Source organism: Oncorhynchus mykiss, chromosome 9 (assembly GCF_013265735.2).
Source record: "Oncorhynchus mykiss isolate Arlee chromosome 9, USDA_OmykA_1.1, whole genome shotgun sequence".
NCBI classification, from domain to species: domain Eukaryota; kingdom Metazoa; phylum Chordata; class Actinopteri; order Salmoniformes; family Salmonidae; genus Oncorhynchus; species Oncorhynchus mykiss.
Window position 1 is genome coordinate 18,889,437 of NC_048573.1, and position 14,236 is coordinate 18,903,672.

Below are 14,236 nucleotides of genomic sequence, written 5' to 3' on the forward strand. Positions count from 1 at the left end.
CACATTAGGCCTGGTTTGCATGTGTCGATGGTGGCTGGGCGACACAGGAGAGGGGAATGAGTATTAGAGCAATTCGATGAGACAGCAGTATCCCCGCTCCCCGGCCTTCTAAATTGGTTTTAGTGCGTGTTTTGGCACCGTCTGTGCCGGTCTTAATTGAATTAGTCTCCCTGATTACTCATCTACATCTCCCTGAAAATGTGATACTGTGAGAGGGGGACCAAGAGGAGGAGGAGAGGAGCGAGGGAGGAGAGAGGAGCAATGGATAAGTGGTCAGGAGGTTAGAGAGGAGGTTTGGCGTCGTGAATGTGTGAAGAGGTGTGTTTATCCTCCAATCAGATTTGGAGGGCCTTGTTCTTCAGCCTCCCCTCAGTATTTGGCTTACATCCACACACATCCACACACACACACACACACACACACACACACACACACACACACACACACACACACACACACACACACACACACACACACACACACACACAGCTTTGTTTTTAGGACTTTGAAAAGTAAAAATGTATTCACCTTAAAAATCCTATTTTCCCTAACCCTGAACCTAACCCTGACACTGACCTTAACCCCAAACCCTTAACCCTAAGTCCTAAACCCTAACCTTAACCTTAACCCCAAACCCTAAACCTTAAGCCTAAAATAGCAAATTCAGGACTTGTTCTTGTTTTCCTACCTTGTCAGGACGTTCTGGTCGGACAACATGTACACACACAAACCCCACATGAGAAAATACAACTGTTTAGAATATTACACTACTTACTATAGAATGAATCAAAATCAAATCTAGTAAATCTAGTAAGCCTTGTAAATCTAGTAAACTGTAGTATACTGTATACTGTAGAATACTATACTACACATTGCAGTATCCCTCAATCATGTGTAGTATTATCGTAGAATTGTGTATTATACTTTAGGAAACTACAGTAAATACCACAATAACGTCTGCAAAAACACTACAGTGCGCAAAAACTCCAGAGTAATTACGATAGTACATACTACAGTATTTAATGTAAATATTCCCTGTCCATTCCCCTCCCCCATATCCAAATTTGTGCCACCCTTAAGAAAGAAACCTACATGCCAAGTATAGACCATATATTGTGTTCCCTACAGGTTACTACTATCTGTTCAGACTGCAGTTCTAATATCCTACCTAAATACCTACCCACAGTTGAAGTCGGAAGTTTACATACATCTTAGTCAAGTACATTTAAACTCTGTTTTTCACAATTCCTGACATTTAATCCTAGTAAAACTTCCCTGTCTTAGGTCAGTTAGGATCACCACTTTATTTTAAGAATGTCAAATGTCAGAATAATAGTAGAGAGAATGATTTATTTCAGCTTTCATATCTTTCATCACATTCCCAGTGGGTCAGAAGTTTACATACACTCAATTAGTATTTGGTAGCATTGCCTTTAAATTGTTTAACTTGGGTCAAACGTTTCGGGTAGCCTTCCACAAGTTTCCCACCAGAAGTTGGGTGAATTTTGGTCCATTTCTCCTGACAGAGCTGGAGTAACTGAGTCAAGTTTGTAGGCCTCCTTGCTCGCACACGCTTTTTCAGCTCTGCCCACAAATGTTCTATGAGATTGAGGTCTGGGCTTTGTGATGGCCACTCCAATACCTTTACTTTGTTGTCCTTAAGCCATAATGCAATAACTTTGGAAGTATGCTTGGGGTCATTGTCCATTTGGAAGACCCATTTGCGACCAAGCTTTAACTTCCTGACTGATGTCTTGAAATGTTGCTTCAATGTAACCACATCATTTCCCCTCCTCATGATGCCATCTATTTTGTAAAGTGCACCAGTCCCTCCTGCAGCAAAGCACCCCCAAAACATGATACTGCCACCTCCGTGCTTCACGGTTGGGATGGTGTTCTTCAGCTTGCAATCCTCCCCCTTTTTCCTCCAAACATAACGATGGTCATTATGGACAAACAGTTATTTTTTTGTTTCATCAGACCAGAGGACATCTCTCCTAAAAGTACGATCTACTTCATCCCAAGGATGAACCAGACTTGTGGAGGTCTACAATTATTTTTCTGAGGTCATGGCTGATTTCTTTTGATTTTCCCATGATGTCAAGCAGAGGAACTGAGTTTGAAGGTAGGCCTTGAAATACATCCACAGGTACACCTCCAATTGACTGAAATTATTTCAATTAGCCTATCAGATGCTTCTAAAGCCATGACATCTTTTCTGGAATTTTCCAAGCTGTTTAAAGGCACAGTCAACTTAGTGTATGTACATTTCTGACCCACTGGAATTGTGATACAGTGAATTATAAGTGAAATAATCTGTCTGTAAACAATTGTTGCGAAAATGACTTGTGTCATTGCACAAAGTAGATGTCCTAACCGACTTGCCAAAACTATAGTTTGTTAACAAGAAATGTATGGAGTGGTTGAAAAACGAGTTTTAATGACTCCAACCTAAGTGTATGTAAATCTCCGACTTCAACTGTACTTACCTACCTACAGGTCATGGGAAATTGCTCTTTGAGTATTTTGTCCATTAGACTTCCTCAAGGAGAAAGTCCCCACTGGTATGTCAATGATAATAAAACCAAAACACTGTAAATAATACTACAACCAGCACAAACACTACAGTAATTACTATAGCATATACTACAGTTTTTTTACTACAGTATTTAACTGTAAATTCTACAGTATACTACAGTCATGTCGGCAAAAACTGTACGGTGAATACTACAGTAAAGTCTGCAAGAATACTATAATACACTGCTCCAAAAAATAAAGGGAACACTAAAATAACACATCCTAGATCTGAATGAATGAAATATTCTTATTAAATATTTTTTTCTTTACATAGTTGAATGTGCTGACAACAAAATCACACAAAAATGATCAATGGAAATCAAATTTATCAACCCATTGAGGTCTGGATTTGGAGTCACACTCAAAATTAAAGTGGAAAACCACACTACAGGCTGATCCAACTTTGATGTAATGTCCTTAAAACAAGTCAAAATGAGGCTCAGTAGTGTGTGTGGCCTCCACGTGCTTGTTTGACCTCCCTACAACGCCTGGGCATGCTCCTGATGAGGTGGTGGCGGATGGTCTCCTGAGGGATCTCCTCCCAGACCTGGACTAAAGCATCCGCCAACTCCTGGACAGTCTGTGGTGGATGGAGCGAGACATGATGTCCCAGATGTGCTCAATTGGATTCAGGTCTGGGGAACGGGAGGGCCAGTCCATAGCATCAATGCCTTCCTCTTTCAGGAACTGCTGACACACTCCAGCCACATGAGGTTGAGCATTGTCTTGCATTAGGAGGAACCCATGGCCAACCACACCAGCATATGGTCTCACAAGGGGTCTGAGGATCTCATCTCGGTACCTAATGGCAGTCAGGCTACCTCTGGCGTGCACATGGAGGGCTATGCGGCCCCCCAAAGAAATGCCACCCCACACCATGACTGACCCACCGCCAAACCGGTCATGCTGGAGGATATTGCAGGCAGCTGAACGTTCTCCACGGCGTCTCCAGACTGTCACGTCTGTCACATGTGCTCAGTGTGAACCTGCTTTCATCTGTGAAGAGCACAGGGCGCCAGTGGTGAATTTGCCAATCTTGGTGTTTCCTGGCAAATGCCAAACGTCCTGCACGGTGTTGGGCTGTAAGCACAACCCCCACCTGTGGAGGTCGGGCCCTCATACCACCCTCATGGAGTCTGTTTCTGACCGTTTGAGCAGACACATGCACATTTGTGGCCTGCTGGAGGTCATTTTGCAGGGCTCTGGCAGTGCTCCTCCTGCCCCTCCTTGCACAAAGGCGGAGGTAGCGGTCCTGCTGCTGGGTTGTTGCCCTCCTATGGCCTCCTCCACGTCTCCTGATGTACTGGCCTGTCTCCTGGTAGCGTGAACCTTCTTGCCACAGCTCGCATTGATGTGCCATCCTGGATGAGCTGCACTACCTGAGCCACTTGTGTGGGTTGTAGACTCCGTCTCATGCTACCACTAGAGTGAAAGCACCGCCAGCATTCAAAAGTGACCAAAACATCATCCAGGAAGCATAGGAACTGAGAAGTGGTCTGTGGTTATCACCTGCAGAACCACTCCTTTATTGGGGGTGTCTTGCTAATTGCCTATAATTTCCATCTGTTGTCTATTCCATTTGCACAACAGCATGTGATATTTATTGTCAATCAGTGTTGCTTCCTAAGTGGACAGTTTGATTTCACAGCAGTGCGATTGACTTGGAGTTACATTGTGTTGTCTAAGTGTTCCCTTTATTTTTTTGAGCAGTGTATTTATACCATATTATAAACTCTGTGGTTCGAGCTCTGAATGCTGATTGGTTGACAGACGTGGTATATCAGACCATATACCACATGTATGACAAAACGTGTCTTTTTACTGCTCTAATTACATTGGTAACCAGTTCATAATAGCAAAAAATACACCTCGGGGGTTTGTGATGTATGGCCAATATACCATGGCTACGGGCTGTTTCCAGGCACTCTGCGTTGCGTCGTGCATAAAATCAGCCCTTATCCGTGGTATATTGGCCATATACCACACCCCCACGCGCCTTATTGCTCAAGTATACTATAGTATTTTTTCATGTGGGACAATGCACCCACCTCCTACCAACACACACATTCTCTAGTCCCTCCCCATTATTTCAGTCTATTATCATACCCCTAAGGCACGTAGTTCATCCCAGAACCATGCCTCAGCATCCCTCGCTCTCTGTGTAAAACAGCACTGATGTTATTTACTGACCCTCTACTGGAAAGAGAGGAGCTGCTGTTTGCTGCCGAGGTCAGGGGCGCTTCACTTGCCCGGCTTGCCCCGGAGACATGCACACACACACATACACACATAAACTCTCTCACACACACATGCACACACACACACACACACCACTACATAAGCCAGGTTCTGCCCGGAATACCAAGTAGAGAGACTACAGAGAGGGATAGAAGACCTGCCTGCTTGCCTTCGTGATGCTGTATGACCACACTGTAGCCAGGCTGAAGACACAGTACCATGCTTACCCCTGGTGGTAGCTATGGAGAACTGCAACACTAACAGGTTCCAGTCTACACAGGCCTACAGCAAGAGAGATGTGTTTCAGAAAGAATAGATGTTAGGAAGTGCTTAATTTGTAAATTGGGAGGTGCCGGAAGAAAAAGTGAGAGCGAGGAGGGGAGTGACCTGGGGGGCTCTGAGGCTTGAAAGAAATAACTTTATAATAAAGCATTGGATGCATATCACAGCATTTGCGTAGTGGAATAGAGCAGTAGAATAGAGGCACGTGCAGAACCCAGCTAGCACAGTGGATCTGGGCCGATTCCGGTTGAGAGACGGGGCACTCGGCTGAGAGTCAGACTCGGCCGACGTGATGTGGCCCGAGTCTGGCCCACCTTCGGCATTATTACATATGGTTAGGATGCGGGGATTGAGCTCGGGCCGATTCGATGTGAGTTATCTGGCCCAAATGTATTACTAGGGGCTCGGGCTGATTCCAGTGTGAGTTATCTGGCCGAAATGTATTACTTGGGGCTCGGGCCGAATGTGGCTACTCTCTGGCAGATGATTACATGGGCTGCTTTACATAACTAACATTTCATTATTTATTTATTTTTCCATATTTTCTCTTTGTTTCTTTGATCCAAAATAAAATTAACATTTAAATTAAATTATTTAAGAGCCTTTCCTGTTTAAGTAGTATTTTAGTATTTTGATACTTAAAAAACATTTTGGATGGGGCCTCCTGAGTGGCACAGCGGTCTATGACACTGCAATGCAGCTCAAGCTGCGTTGCTACAGACACTGATTCGATGTCCTTCTGCATCACAGCCAATTGAGACCGAGAGACCCATGAAGCGACACACAATTAACCCAGCATAGTCAGAGTAGGGTTTGGCCAGCCAGGATGTCCTTGTCCCATTGTGCTGTAATGACTTCTGTGGCAGGCCGGGCACATGCACCCTGACACGGTCGAAAGGTGTACAATGTTTCCTCCGACACATTGGTGAGGATGGCTTCCGGTTAAGCGTGCAGTGCGGCTTGGCAGGGTTGTGTTTCATTGGAGAGTTGCAGCGATGGTACAAGACTTTAACTACCAATTGGATATGATGAAAAGGGGGTACAAAAATGGGTGTAATATTTAAAATGACTAAATCAGGTAATGTTGTAGACATTTATTTAAATTTGCATTGGGCCACTTCTGGGGGATTCTGGTTAGATGCCGGCAAAGTCGGCCAAATTCCGATAGACGAAAACAGCCTGATGTACTTAGGATGATTCTGGGCAGTCATTCATTTTGTTTCCGGGCCGAGTCCAACACCCGATTCCAGGCCGATTCAATCAGTTCCAGCCCCACGGCCTCTTCTTCGCTGTTCCAGACTGTAGGCTATGCCTTGTATTAGGGCTACACAGAATCCATAGCTAGACAATTTTTTCAAATAAGATATTGATCCTCTGTGGCTAAATTATAGGCTTACTCCTGGTGAATTATTAAATGTATTTATGAACATAAATAAGTAATTCCTAAACTTTGGCAAATGCATTTCTATTTACCAGGAGTGCTGCAGCACCTCCAGCCCCCTTCCCGTGGCAGTGATTTTATAAGGAAATAAATGATGAAGTGCCACGCTGGAGAAACCAGAGTTGCAGGCTCATGTCTATCAGAGCGGAGAAAGGGAGAAAGATCATAGAATCTCATTCTAGTTCGGTGAGAGATACAGGCATGGTTCTCTCTCTCACCACAGCAACGGCCATACACCCATCTAGTCCTTTCAGATACTGAACAAAAATATAAACACAACATGTAAAGTGTTGGTCCCATGTTTCATGAGCTGAAGTAGAAGATCCCAGAAGGGTTCCATACACACAAAAAGCTTATTTCTCTACAATGTTGAGCACAAATCACATCCCTGTTAGTGAGCATTTCTCCTTTCCAAAGATACTCCATCCACCTGACAGATGTGGCATATCAAGAAGCTGATTAAACAGCATGATCATTACACAGGTGCACCTTATACTGGAGACAATAAAAGACCACTCTAAAACGTGCAGTTTTGTCACACAACACAATGCCACAGATGTCTCAAGTTTTGAGGGAGTGTGCAATTGGCCTGAAGACAGCAAGAATGCCCACCAGAGCTGTTGCCAGATCATTTTATGTTAATATCACTACCATAAGCCGCCTACAACATTGTTTTAGAGAATTTGGCAGTACGTCCCAAGACCAGGACCTCCACATCTGGCTCCTTCACCTGCGGGATTGTCTGAGACCAGCCACAGATGAATCACGGTTTCAACTATACCAGGCAGATGGCAGTCGTGTGGGAGAGTGGTTTGCTGATGTCAGCATTGTGAACAGAGTGCCCGATGGTTGGGTTATGGTATGGGCAGGCATAAGCTACGGACAACAAACACAATTGCATTTTATTGATGGCAATTTGAATGCACAGAGATACCATTACAAGATCCTGAGGCCCGTTGTCATGACATTCATTCACAGCAATCACCTCATGTTTCAGCATTATAATGCACAGCCCCATGTCGTAAGGATCTGTACACAATTCCTGGAGTCTAAAAATGTCTTGCATAATCACCAAACATGTCACCCATTGAGCTTTTTTGAGGATGCTCTGGATCAATGAGTATGACAGCATGTTTCAGTTCCTGCCAATGTCCAACAGCTTCACACTGCCAATGAAGAGGAGTGGGACAACATTTCTACTTTCTAAGTATTTCTACTTGCACATCCTCATCTGCACATCTATCACTCCAGTGTTAATTTCTAAATTGAAATTACTTCGCCACTAGGGCCTATTTATTGCCTTGCCTCCTTACTTCATTTGCACACACTGTATACGTACGTATCTTCTACTGTGTTATTGACTGTAAATTTGTTTATCCCATGTGTAACTCTGTGTTGTTGTTTTATCAGGTCACAGTTGTAAATGAGAACTTGTTTTCAAATGGCCTACCTGGTTAAATAGGTGAAAAAATATATAAAAAAATAAACATTTCAATTGACTGATTTCCTTACATTGTAACTCAGTAATATCTTTGAAATTGTTGCATGTTGTGTTTTATATTTTTGATCAGTGCATAGGTGTTAGCAGTTTATTCAGGATTGGGCATTAGTGTGTTTAACCCCTTCCCTCCCTTCCTGTGTATGTCTATAGGTACCAGTCAGAGGGCATGTGTACTGACCTTAGGAAGTTCATTGACAGGCCCAGCCACTACCTCACTCTGCCTCCAGAGCTCAACACTGTCATCACCTACATTGCTGAGCAGCTACAGGCTGAAAAGGACTTTGCTGCTGTGAGTATATGACACAAATCAGACCAATGGGCTGGGCTGGGTAGTATGTAGCCATGGTAGTCGATCGTATGTTCCTGTGGATCTTCGTGGTCTTCACCACTGTGGGAACCCAGGGTATCTTCGCCGACGCCAGCTTCAACCATACCCCCAGCGACCCCTTCAAGTACTCCTAACGTGGGACTGACACACAGACACATGCACACAAATAATTTTGCACGCCCAATTTTTCAGTTTTTGATTTGTTAAAAAAGTTTGAAATATCCAATAAATGTCGTTCCACTTCATGATTGTGTCCCACTTGTTGTTGATTCTTCACAAAAAAATACAGTTTTATATATTTATGTTTGAAGCCTGAAATGTGGCAAAAGGTCGCAAAGTTCAAGGGGGCCGAATACTTTCGCAAGGCACTGTACGTACCTCTGGTAATCTGTTGTGTATTTTAGTGTGTAAGGGCTATTTTTGTAATCAGGGGTGGAATAGCATGCCCATACACAAACACACACACACTCTTTTCACCAGCTGTACCAACAACCTGGGGATTTTCCATTACTGTAGAAACCTGTGCCACACACAAACACACACACACAGACACAAACACACACACACAAGCCTCCCTCCATCATTCTCTCTCCCTTTCTTTCTCTCTCTCTCCCTATCTCCCATGCACACATACACACACACACACACCTGTCCGTTAAGCTTGTTATGCTTTCATTTTTTAAATAAAGATCTGAGAACTAAATTCAAAGGCTCCATCTGTTGTCAGAATGTGATCCCTGTGCCGTGCGTAATAATAGAGAACACACACATAGGCCCCGTCACCTGCAGGACCAGCTCTATAAATAACATTACACACTGGGCACTGATCATCTAGGACCACTGGACACTACTGTACAGGCCTGGGCTTCCCTAAGGTGGGGGGGGGGGGGTCTGCCTGCCAGCTGAAAGTCCTTGCCAGTGTGTGTTCTTCCAGTGTCTGCCTGCCAGCTGAAAATTGCCAATGTGTGTGTGCATTGCCAGTGTGTGTGTGCATTGCCAGTGTGTGCGTGCGTGTAGGCTACCTTCCCCTCCCCCTCCGAAGCATGGCTGCAGCCGACTGACGTTATTACTCACATCATTTTTTATTAGAGAAGGATGGATTAACTTTTATATGCTAGTTAGGGATACTATAGTTATCACATGTCACATTGTATTCATTAACTACTATCTGCACTGCATGATTGGTTAAGTAATTTAATGTGGGCTATATGTAAAAACAAATGTATTTCAGAGAGGAAGGATATAAACCGGTTGGAACCGGTCAATAACTTCATTTTGCAGGTCGGAACAATGGAATGGAACGCAAAAAAAAGTATGGTTTTGTTCAGAACGAAATGATTGGAAAATTATTGTGGTTCTAACCCCTGCCTAAAACAGATTCTGGACATCAGAACATTGATCACTAACCTCAATCTACATTTCTACTTCAACGAGTCGGTTCCTCTGGACGTTCTGCTTACTCTGGACCAGGCTCTAATCCCTGGGACACGAAAGAGGATGCAGCGGTGAAAGAAAGGAAGGTGAGATGGTATCCTGATGAGACTACGTCAGTGTGAAAATAGACGGCCATTAACCTTCATTCTATTGCAGTCACTGGAGAACAAACCGGATTAACTCCGTTCGAGACTGTCCTGCCAAAGGGACCTGAAAAACTGTAATATTTTATGTTTCTCAGAGTCATAGCTGAACGAGGACATGGATAATATACTGTACATCTCGCTGGTTTTTCTATGCATCGTGAAGACCGGACGGCAGACTTGGGTAAGACAAAGGGAGGAAGGGTGTGTCTCTATGTTAACAACAGCTGGTCCACAATCTCTAATGATATTTTAAGGAAGTCTCAAGTATGCATTCCGCGTACAAGGCCCTCCTTCACCCTCCTTTTGACAAATCAGACAATAACTCCATCCTCCTGATTCCTGCTTACAAGCAAAAACTCAAACAGGAAGTACCACTAACACGCTCAATACAGAAGTGGTCCAATGAAGTGGATGCTAAGCTAGTACAGCTAGTACAGACTGGAATATGTTCCGAGATCCATCCGATAACATTGAGGAGTTTAAGACATCAGTCACCGGTTTCAAGTGCATCTACAATGTCGTCCCCACAGTGCATTCGGAAAGTATTCAGACCTCTTGAATTTGTCCACATTTTGTTACGTTACAGCCTTATTCTAAAATTGACTCAATTGTTTTTTTTCTTCATCAATCTACACACAATACCCTATAATGACAAAGCAAAAACAGGTTTTTAGAATTTTTTGCTAATGTATTGATGGTACAAAACTGAAATATCACACTTACATAAGTATTCAGACCCTTTACTCAGTACTTTGAAGCACCTTTGGCAGCGATTAGAGAATCAAGTCTTCTTGGGTAAGACGCTACAAGCTTGGTACACCTGTATTTGGGGAGTTTCTCCCATTCTTCTCTGCAGATCTTCTCAAGCTTTGTCAGGTTGGATCGGGAGGGTCGCTGCACAGCACCAGTCAAAAGTTTGGACACACTTATTAAAGGATTTTTCTTTATTTTTACCATTTTCTACATCATTTTTAGACATAAAAATAGTTAAGACATAAAAACTATGAAATAACACATATGGAATCATGTAATAACCAAAAAAGTGTTAAACAAATATCTGAGATTCTTCAAAGTAGCCTCCCTTTGCCTTGATGACAGCTTTGCAGATTCTTGGCATTCTATCAACCAGCTTCACCTGGAAAGCTTTTCCAACAGTCTTGAAGGAGTTCCCACATATGCTGAGCACTTGTTGGCTGCTTTTCCTTTACTCTGCGGTCCAACTCATCCCAAACCATCTCATTTGGGTTGAGGTCGGGTGATTTTGGAGGGCAGGTCATCTGATGCAGCACTCCATCACTTTCCTTCTTGGTCAAATAGCCCTTACACAGCCTGGAGGTGTGTTTTGTGTCATTGGCCTGTTGAAAACAAAAAGATAGTCCCACTAAGTGCAAACCAGATGGGATGGCATATCGCTGCAGAATGCTGTGGTAGCCATGCTGGTTAAGTGTGCCTTGAATTCTGAATACATGTCTACCAGTGTAATGTCCATTGCTCGTGTTTCCTTGCCCAAGCGAGTCCCTTCTTCGTATTGGCGTCCTTTGGTAGTGGTTTCGTTGCAGCAATTCAACCATGAAGGCCTGATTCACAGAGTCTCCTATAAACAGTTGATCTTGAGATGTGTCTGTTACTATAACTCTAATGGATGGTAACTCTAATGAACTTCTCCTCTGCAGCAGAGGTAACTCTGGGTCTTCCTTTCCTGCTTGATGGTTTTGCGACTCTTTCAAAGTTCTTGAAATTTTCCACATTGTCGGACCTTCATGTCTTAAAGTAATGATGGACTGTCATTTATCTTTGCTTATTTGAGCTGTTCTTGCCATAATATGGACTTGGTATTTTACCAAATAGGGCTGTCTTCTGTGTACCACCCCCCTGTGTCAACACAACTGATTGGCTGAAACGCATTAAGAAGGAAAGAAATTCCACAAATTAACATTTAACAAGGCACACCTGTTAGTTGAAATGCATTACAGGTCTTTGGATGAAGCTGGTTGATAGAATGCCAACTCGTGTGCAAAGTTGTCATCAAGATAAAAGGTGGCTACTTTAAAGAATCTAAAACATGACATATATTTGGATTTATTTAACACTTTTTTGGTTACTACATGATTCCATATGTGTTATCACAGTTTTTGTCTTCACTTCTATTCTACAATGTAGAACATAGTAATAAAGAAAGAAAACCCTTGAATGAGTAGGTGTGTCCAAACTTTTGACTGGTACTGTATTTTAAGGTCTCTCCAGAGATGTTTGATCGGGTTCAAGTCCAGGCTCTGGCTGGGCCCCTCAGGGACATCCAAAGACTTGTCCTGAAGCCACTCATACATTGCCTTGACTGTGTGCTTAATAACAAAGGGTCTGAATACTTATGTAAATAAGGTATTTCAGGTTTTTTTAAACTTGCAAACATTTCTAACAACCTGTTTTCGCTTTGTCATTATTGGGTATTGTGTGTAGATTGATTAATGTTTTGTTTTATTTAAGCCATTTTTGAAAAAGGCTGTAACATAAACTGTGGAAAAAGGGAAGGGGTCTGAATACTTTCCGAATGCACTGTACATACCTCAACCAGAAACCATGGATTACAGGCAACATCCGCACTGAGCTAAAGACTAGTGCTGCCACTTTCAAAAAGCGGGACTCTATTAATCTGGACGCTTATAAGAAATCTCGCTACGACCTCAGACGAGCAATCAAACAGGCAAAGAGTCAATAGAGGACTAAGATTGAATCCTACTACGCTGGCTCTGACGGTCGACGAATGTGATGGATTACAAAGGGAAACCCATCCGCGATCTGCCCAGTGACGAGAGTCTACCAGATGAGCTAAATGCCTTCTATGTTCGCTTCACTTCGAGACCAGTAACACTGAACCATGCATGAGAGCACCAGCTGTTCCAGATGACTATGTGATCTTGCTCTCCGTAGCCAACGTGAGTAAGACCTTTAAACAGGTTAACTCTAGCAAGGCTGCAGGGCCAGACGGAATACCAGGACGATATTCAGAGCATGCGCTACCCATCTAACAAGTGTCTTCACTGACAATTTCAGCCTATTTCCCTACTCAGTCTAAAACTAACTTGTTTCAAGCAGACCACTATGGTCCCCATGGCCAAGAACATCAAAGTAACCTGCCTAAATGACTATCACCCTCGACCTACTCTAATTTGCATACCGCCCCAACTGATCCACAGATGCCGCAATCTCTATTGCACCCACCTGGACAAAAGGAACACATATGTAAGAATGCTGATCATTGAATACAGCTCTGCATTCAACACCATAATCCTTACCAAGGACATTATAGTAAAAAATAGTAAAATAAAGAAAAATAAAGAAAACCCTTGAATTAGTAAGCGTGTCCAAACTTTTGACTGGTACTGTACTTACACTTGTCGTGGTAATTCATTCTGAGAGAGAATTTGTCATTTCTTCAAACAATCATCTTTATTTAATATCGATTCATTATTGCAATAATGAAGCCGTCAACCCCACACCCCACACAACCCCAGCTTATCCTTAACAGACATTTTAGAGTTCTTAAATAGCTGACACTCAAAATGCTTAGTCGTGGCTGGTTCCACCCCTCCCATGCAGATCGGGGGACACCACAAGCCATCCTGGGTTCATCCTGTGGTCATCTGCACCCGGTGTTGTTTTATCCCCACACCGACATAGTTTCCCAGATGCCAGGATGATTTTGAGTCAATGAGGGATTATGTTCTACTCCTCCAGGCTGTCTCTATCTCAGTTACATCCACCACATCTTGTCTATAGAATGCGGTCTTTATGTTTGATCACCAACTCAACTGTCAGCTCAAGCCCCAGAGGCCCAACTACCCACAGACACAGATGAGAGAGTACTCATCAAAACTTATTTGGCACATAAACAGTATTATAACATGAACTTGTGATTTTGGTCTCACACACTGACACTCCAACACACATACACACACATAAACACACACTACATACGCCCACACACACATAACACACGCACACATACATACTGATGCCACTCAGACACACTCACACACAGACACACACACTTTCACACTCACCATGTTCAAAGAAAGTACTGTATATGAATGAGAATCATTGGAGAAACCACCCCAGAATACACAAGTAAAGGAGTGGACGTGAGCACTGTCTTAAAAATATCCTTTCAGTTCCTCATTCACCTCTGTGGTCAATGTCATCTGACTGAACTAGGTGAAATGTGTCATTGTCAACACACACAGCTGTGTATCCATCCATACAGGGATGAAACGGCACCCTATTGGGCCCTA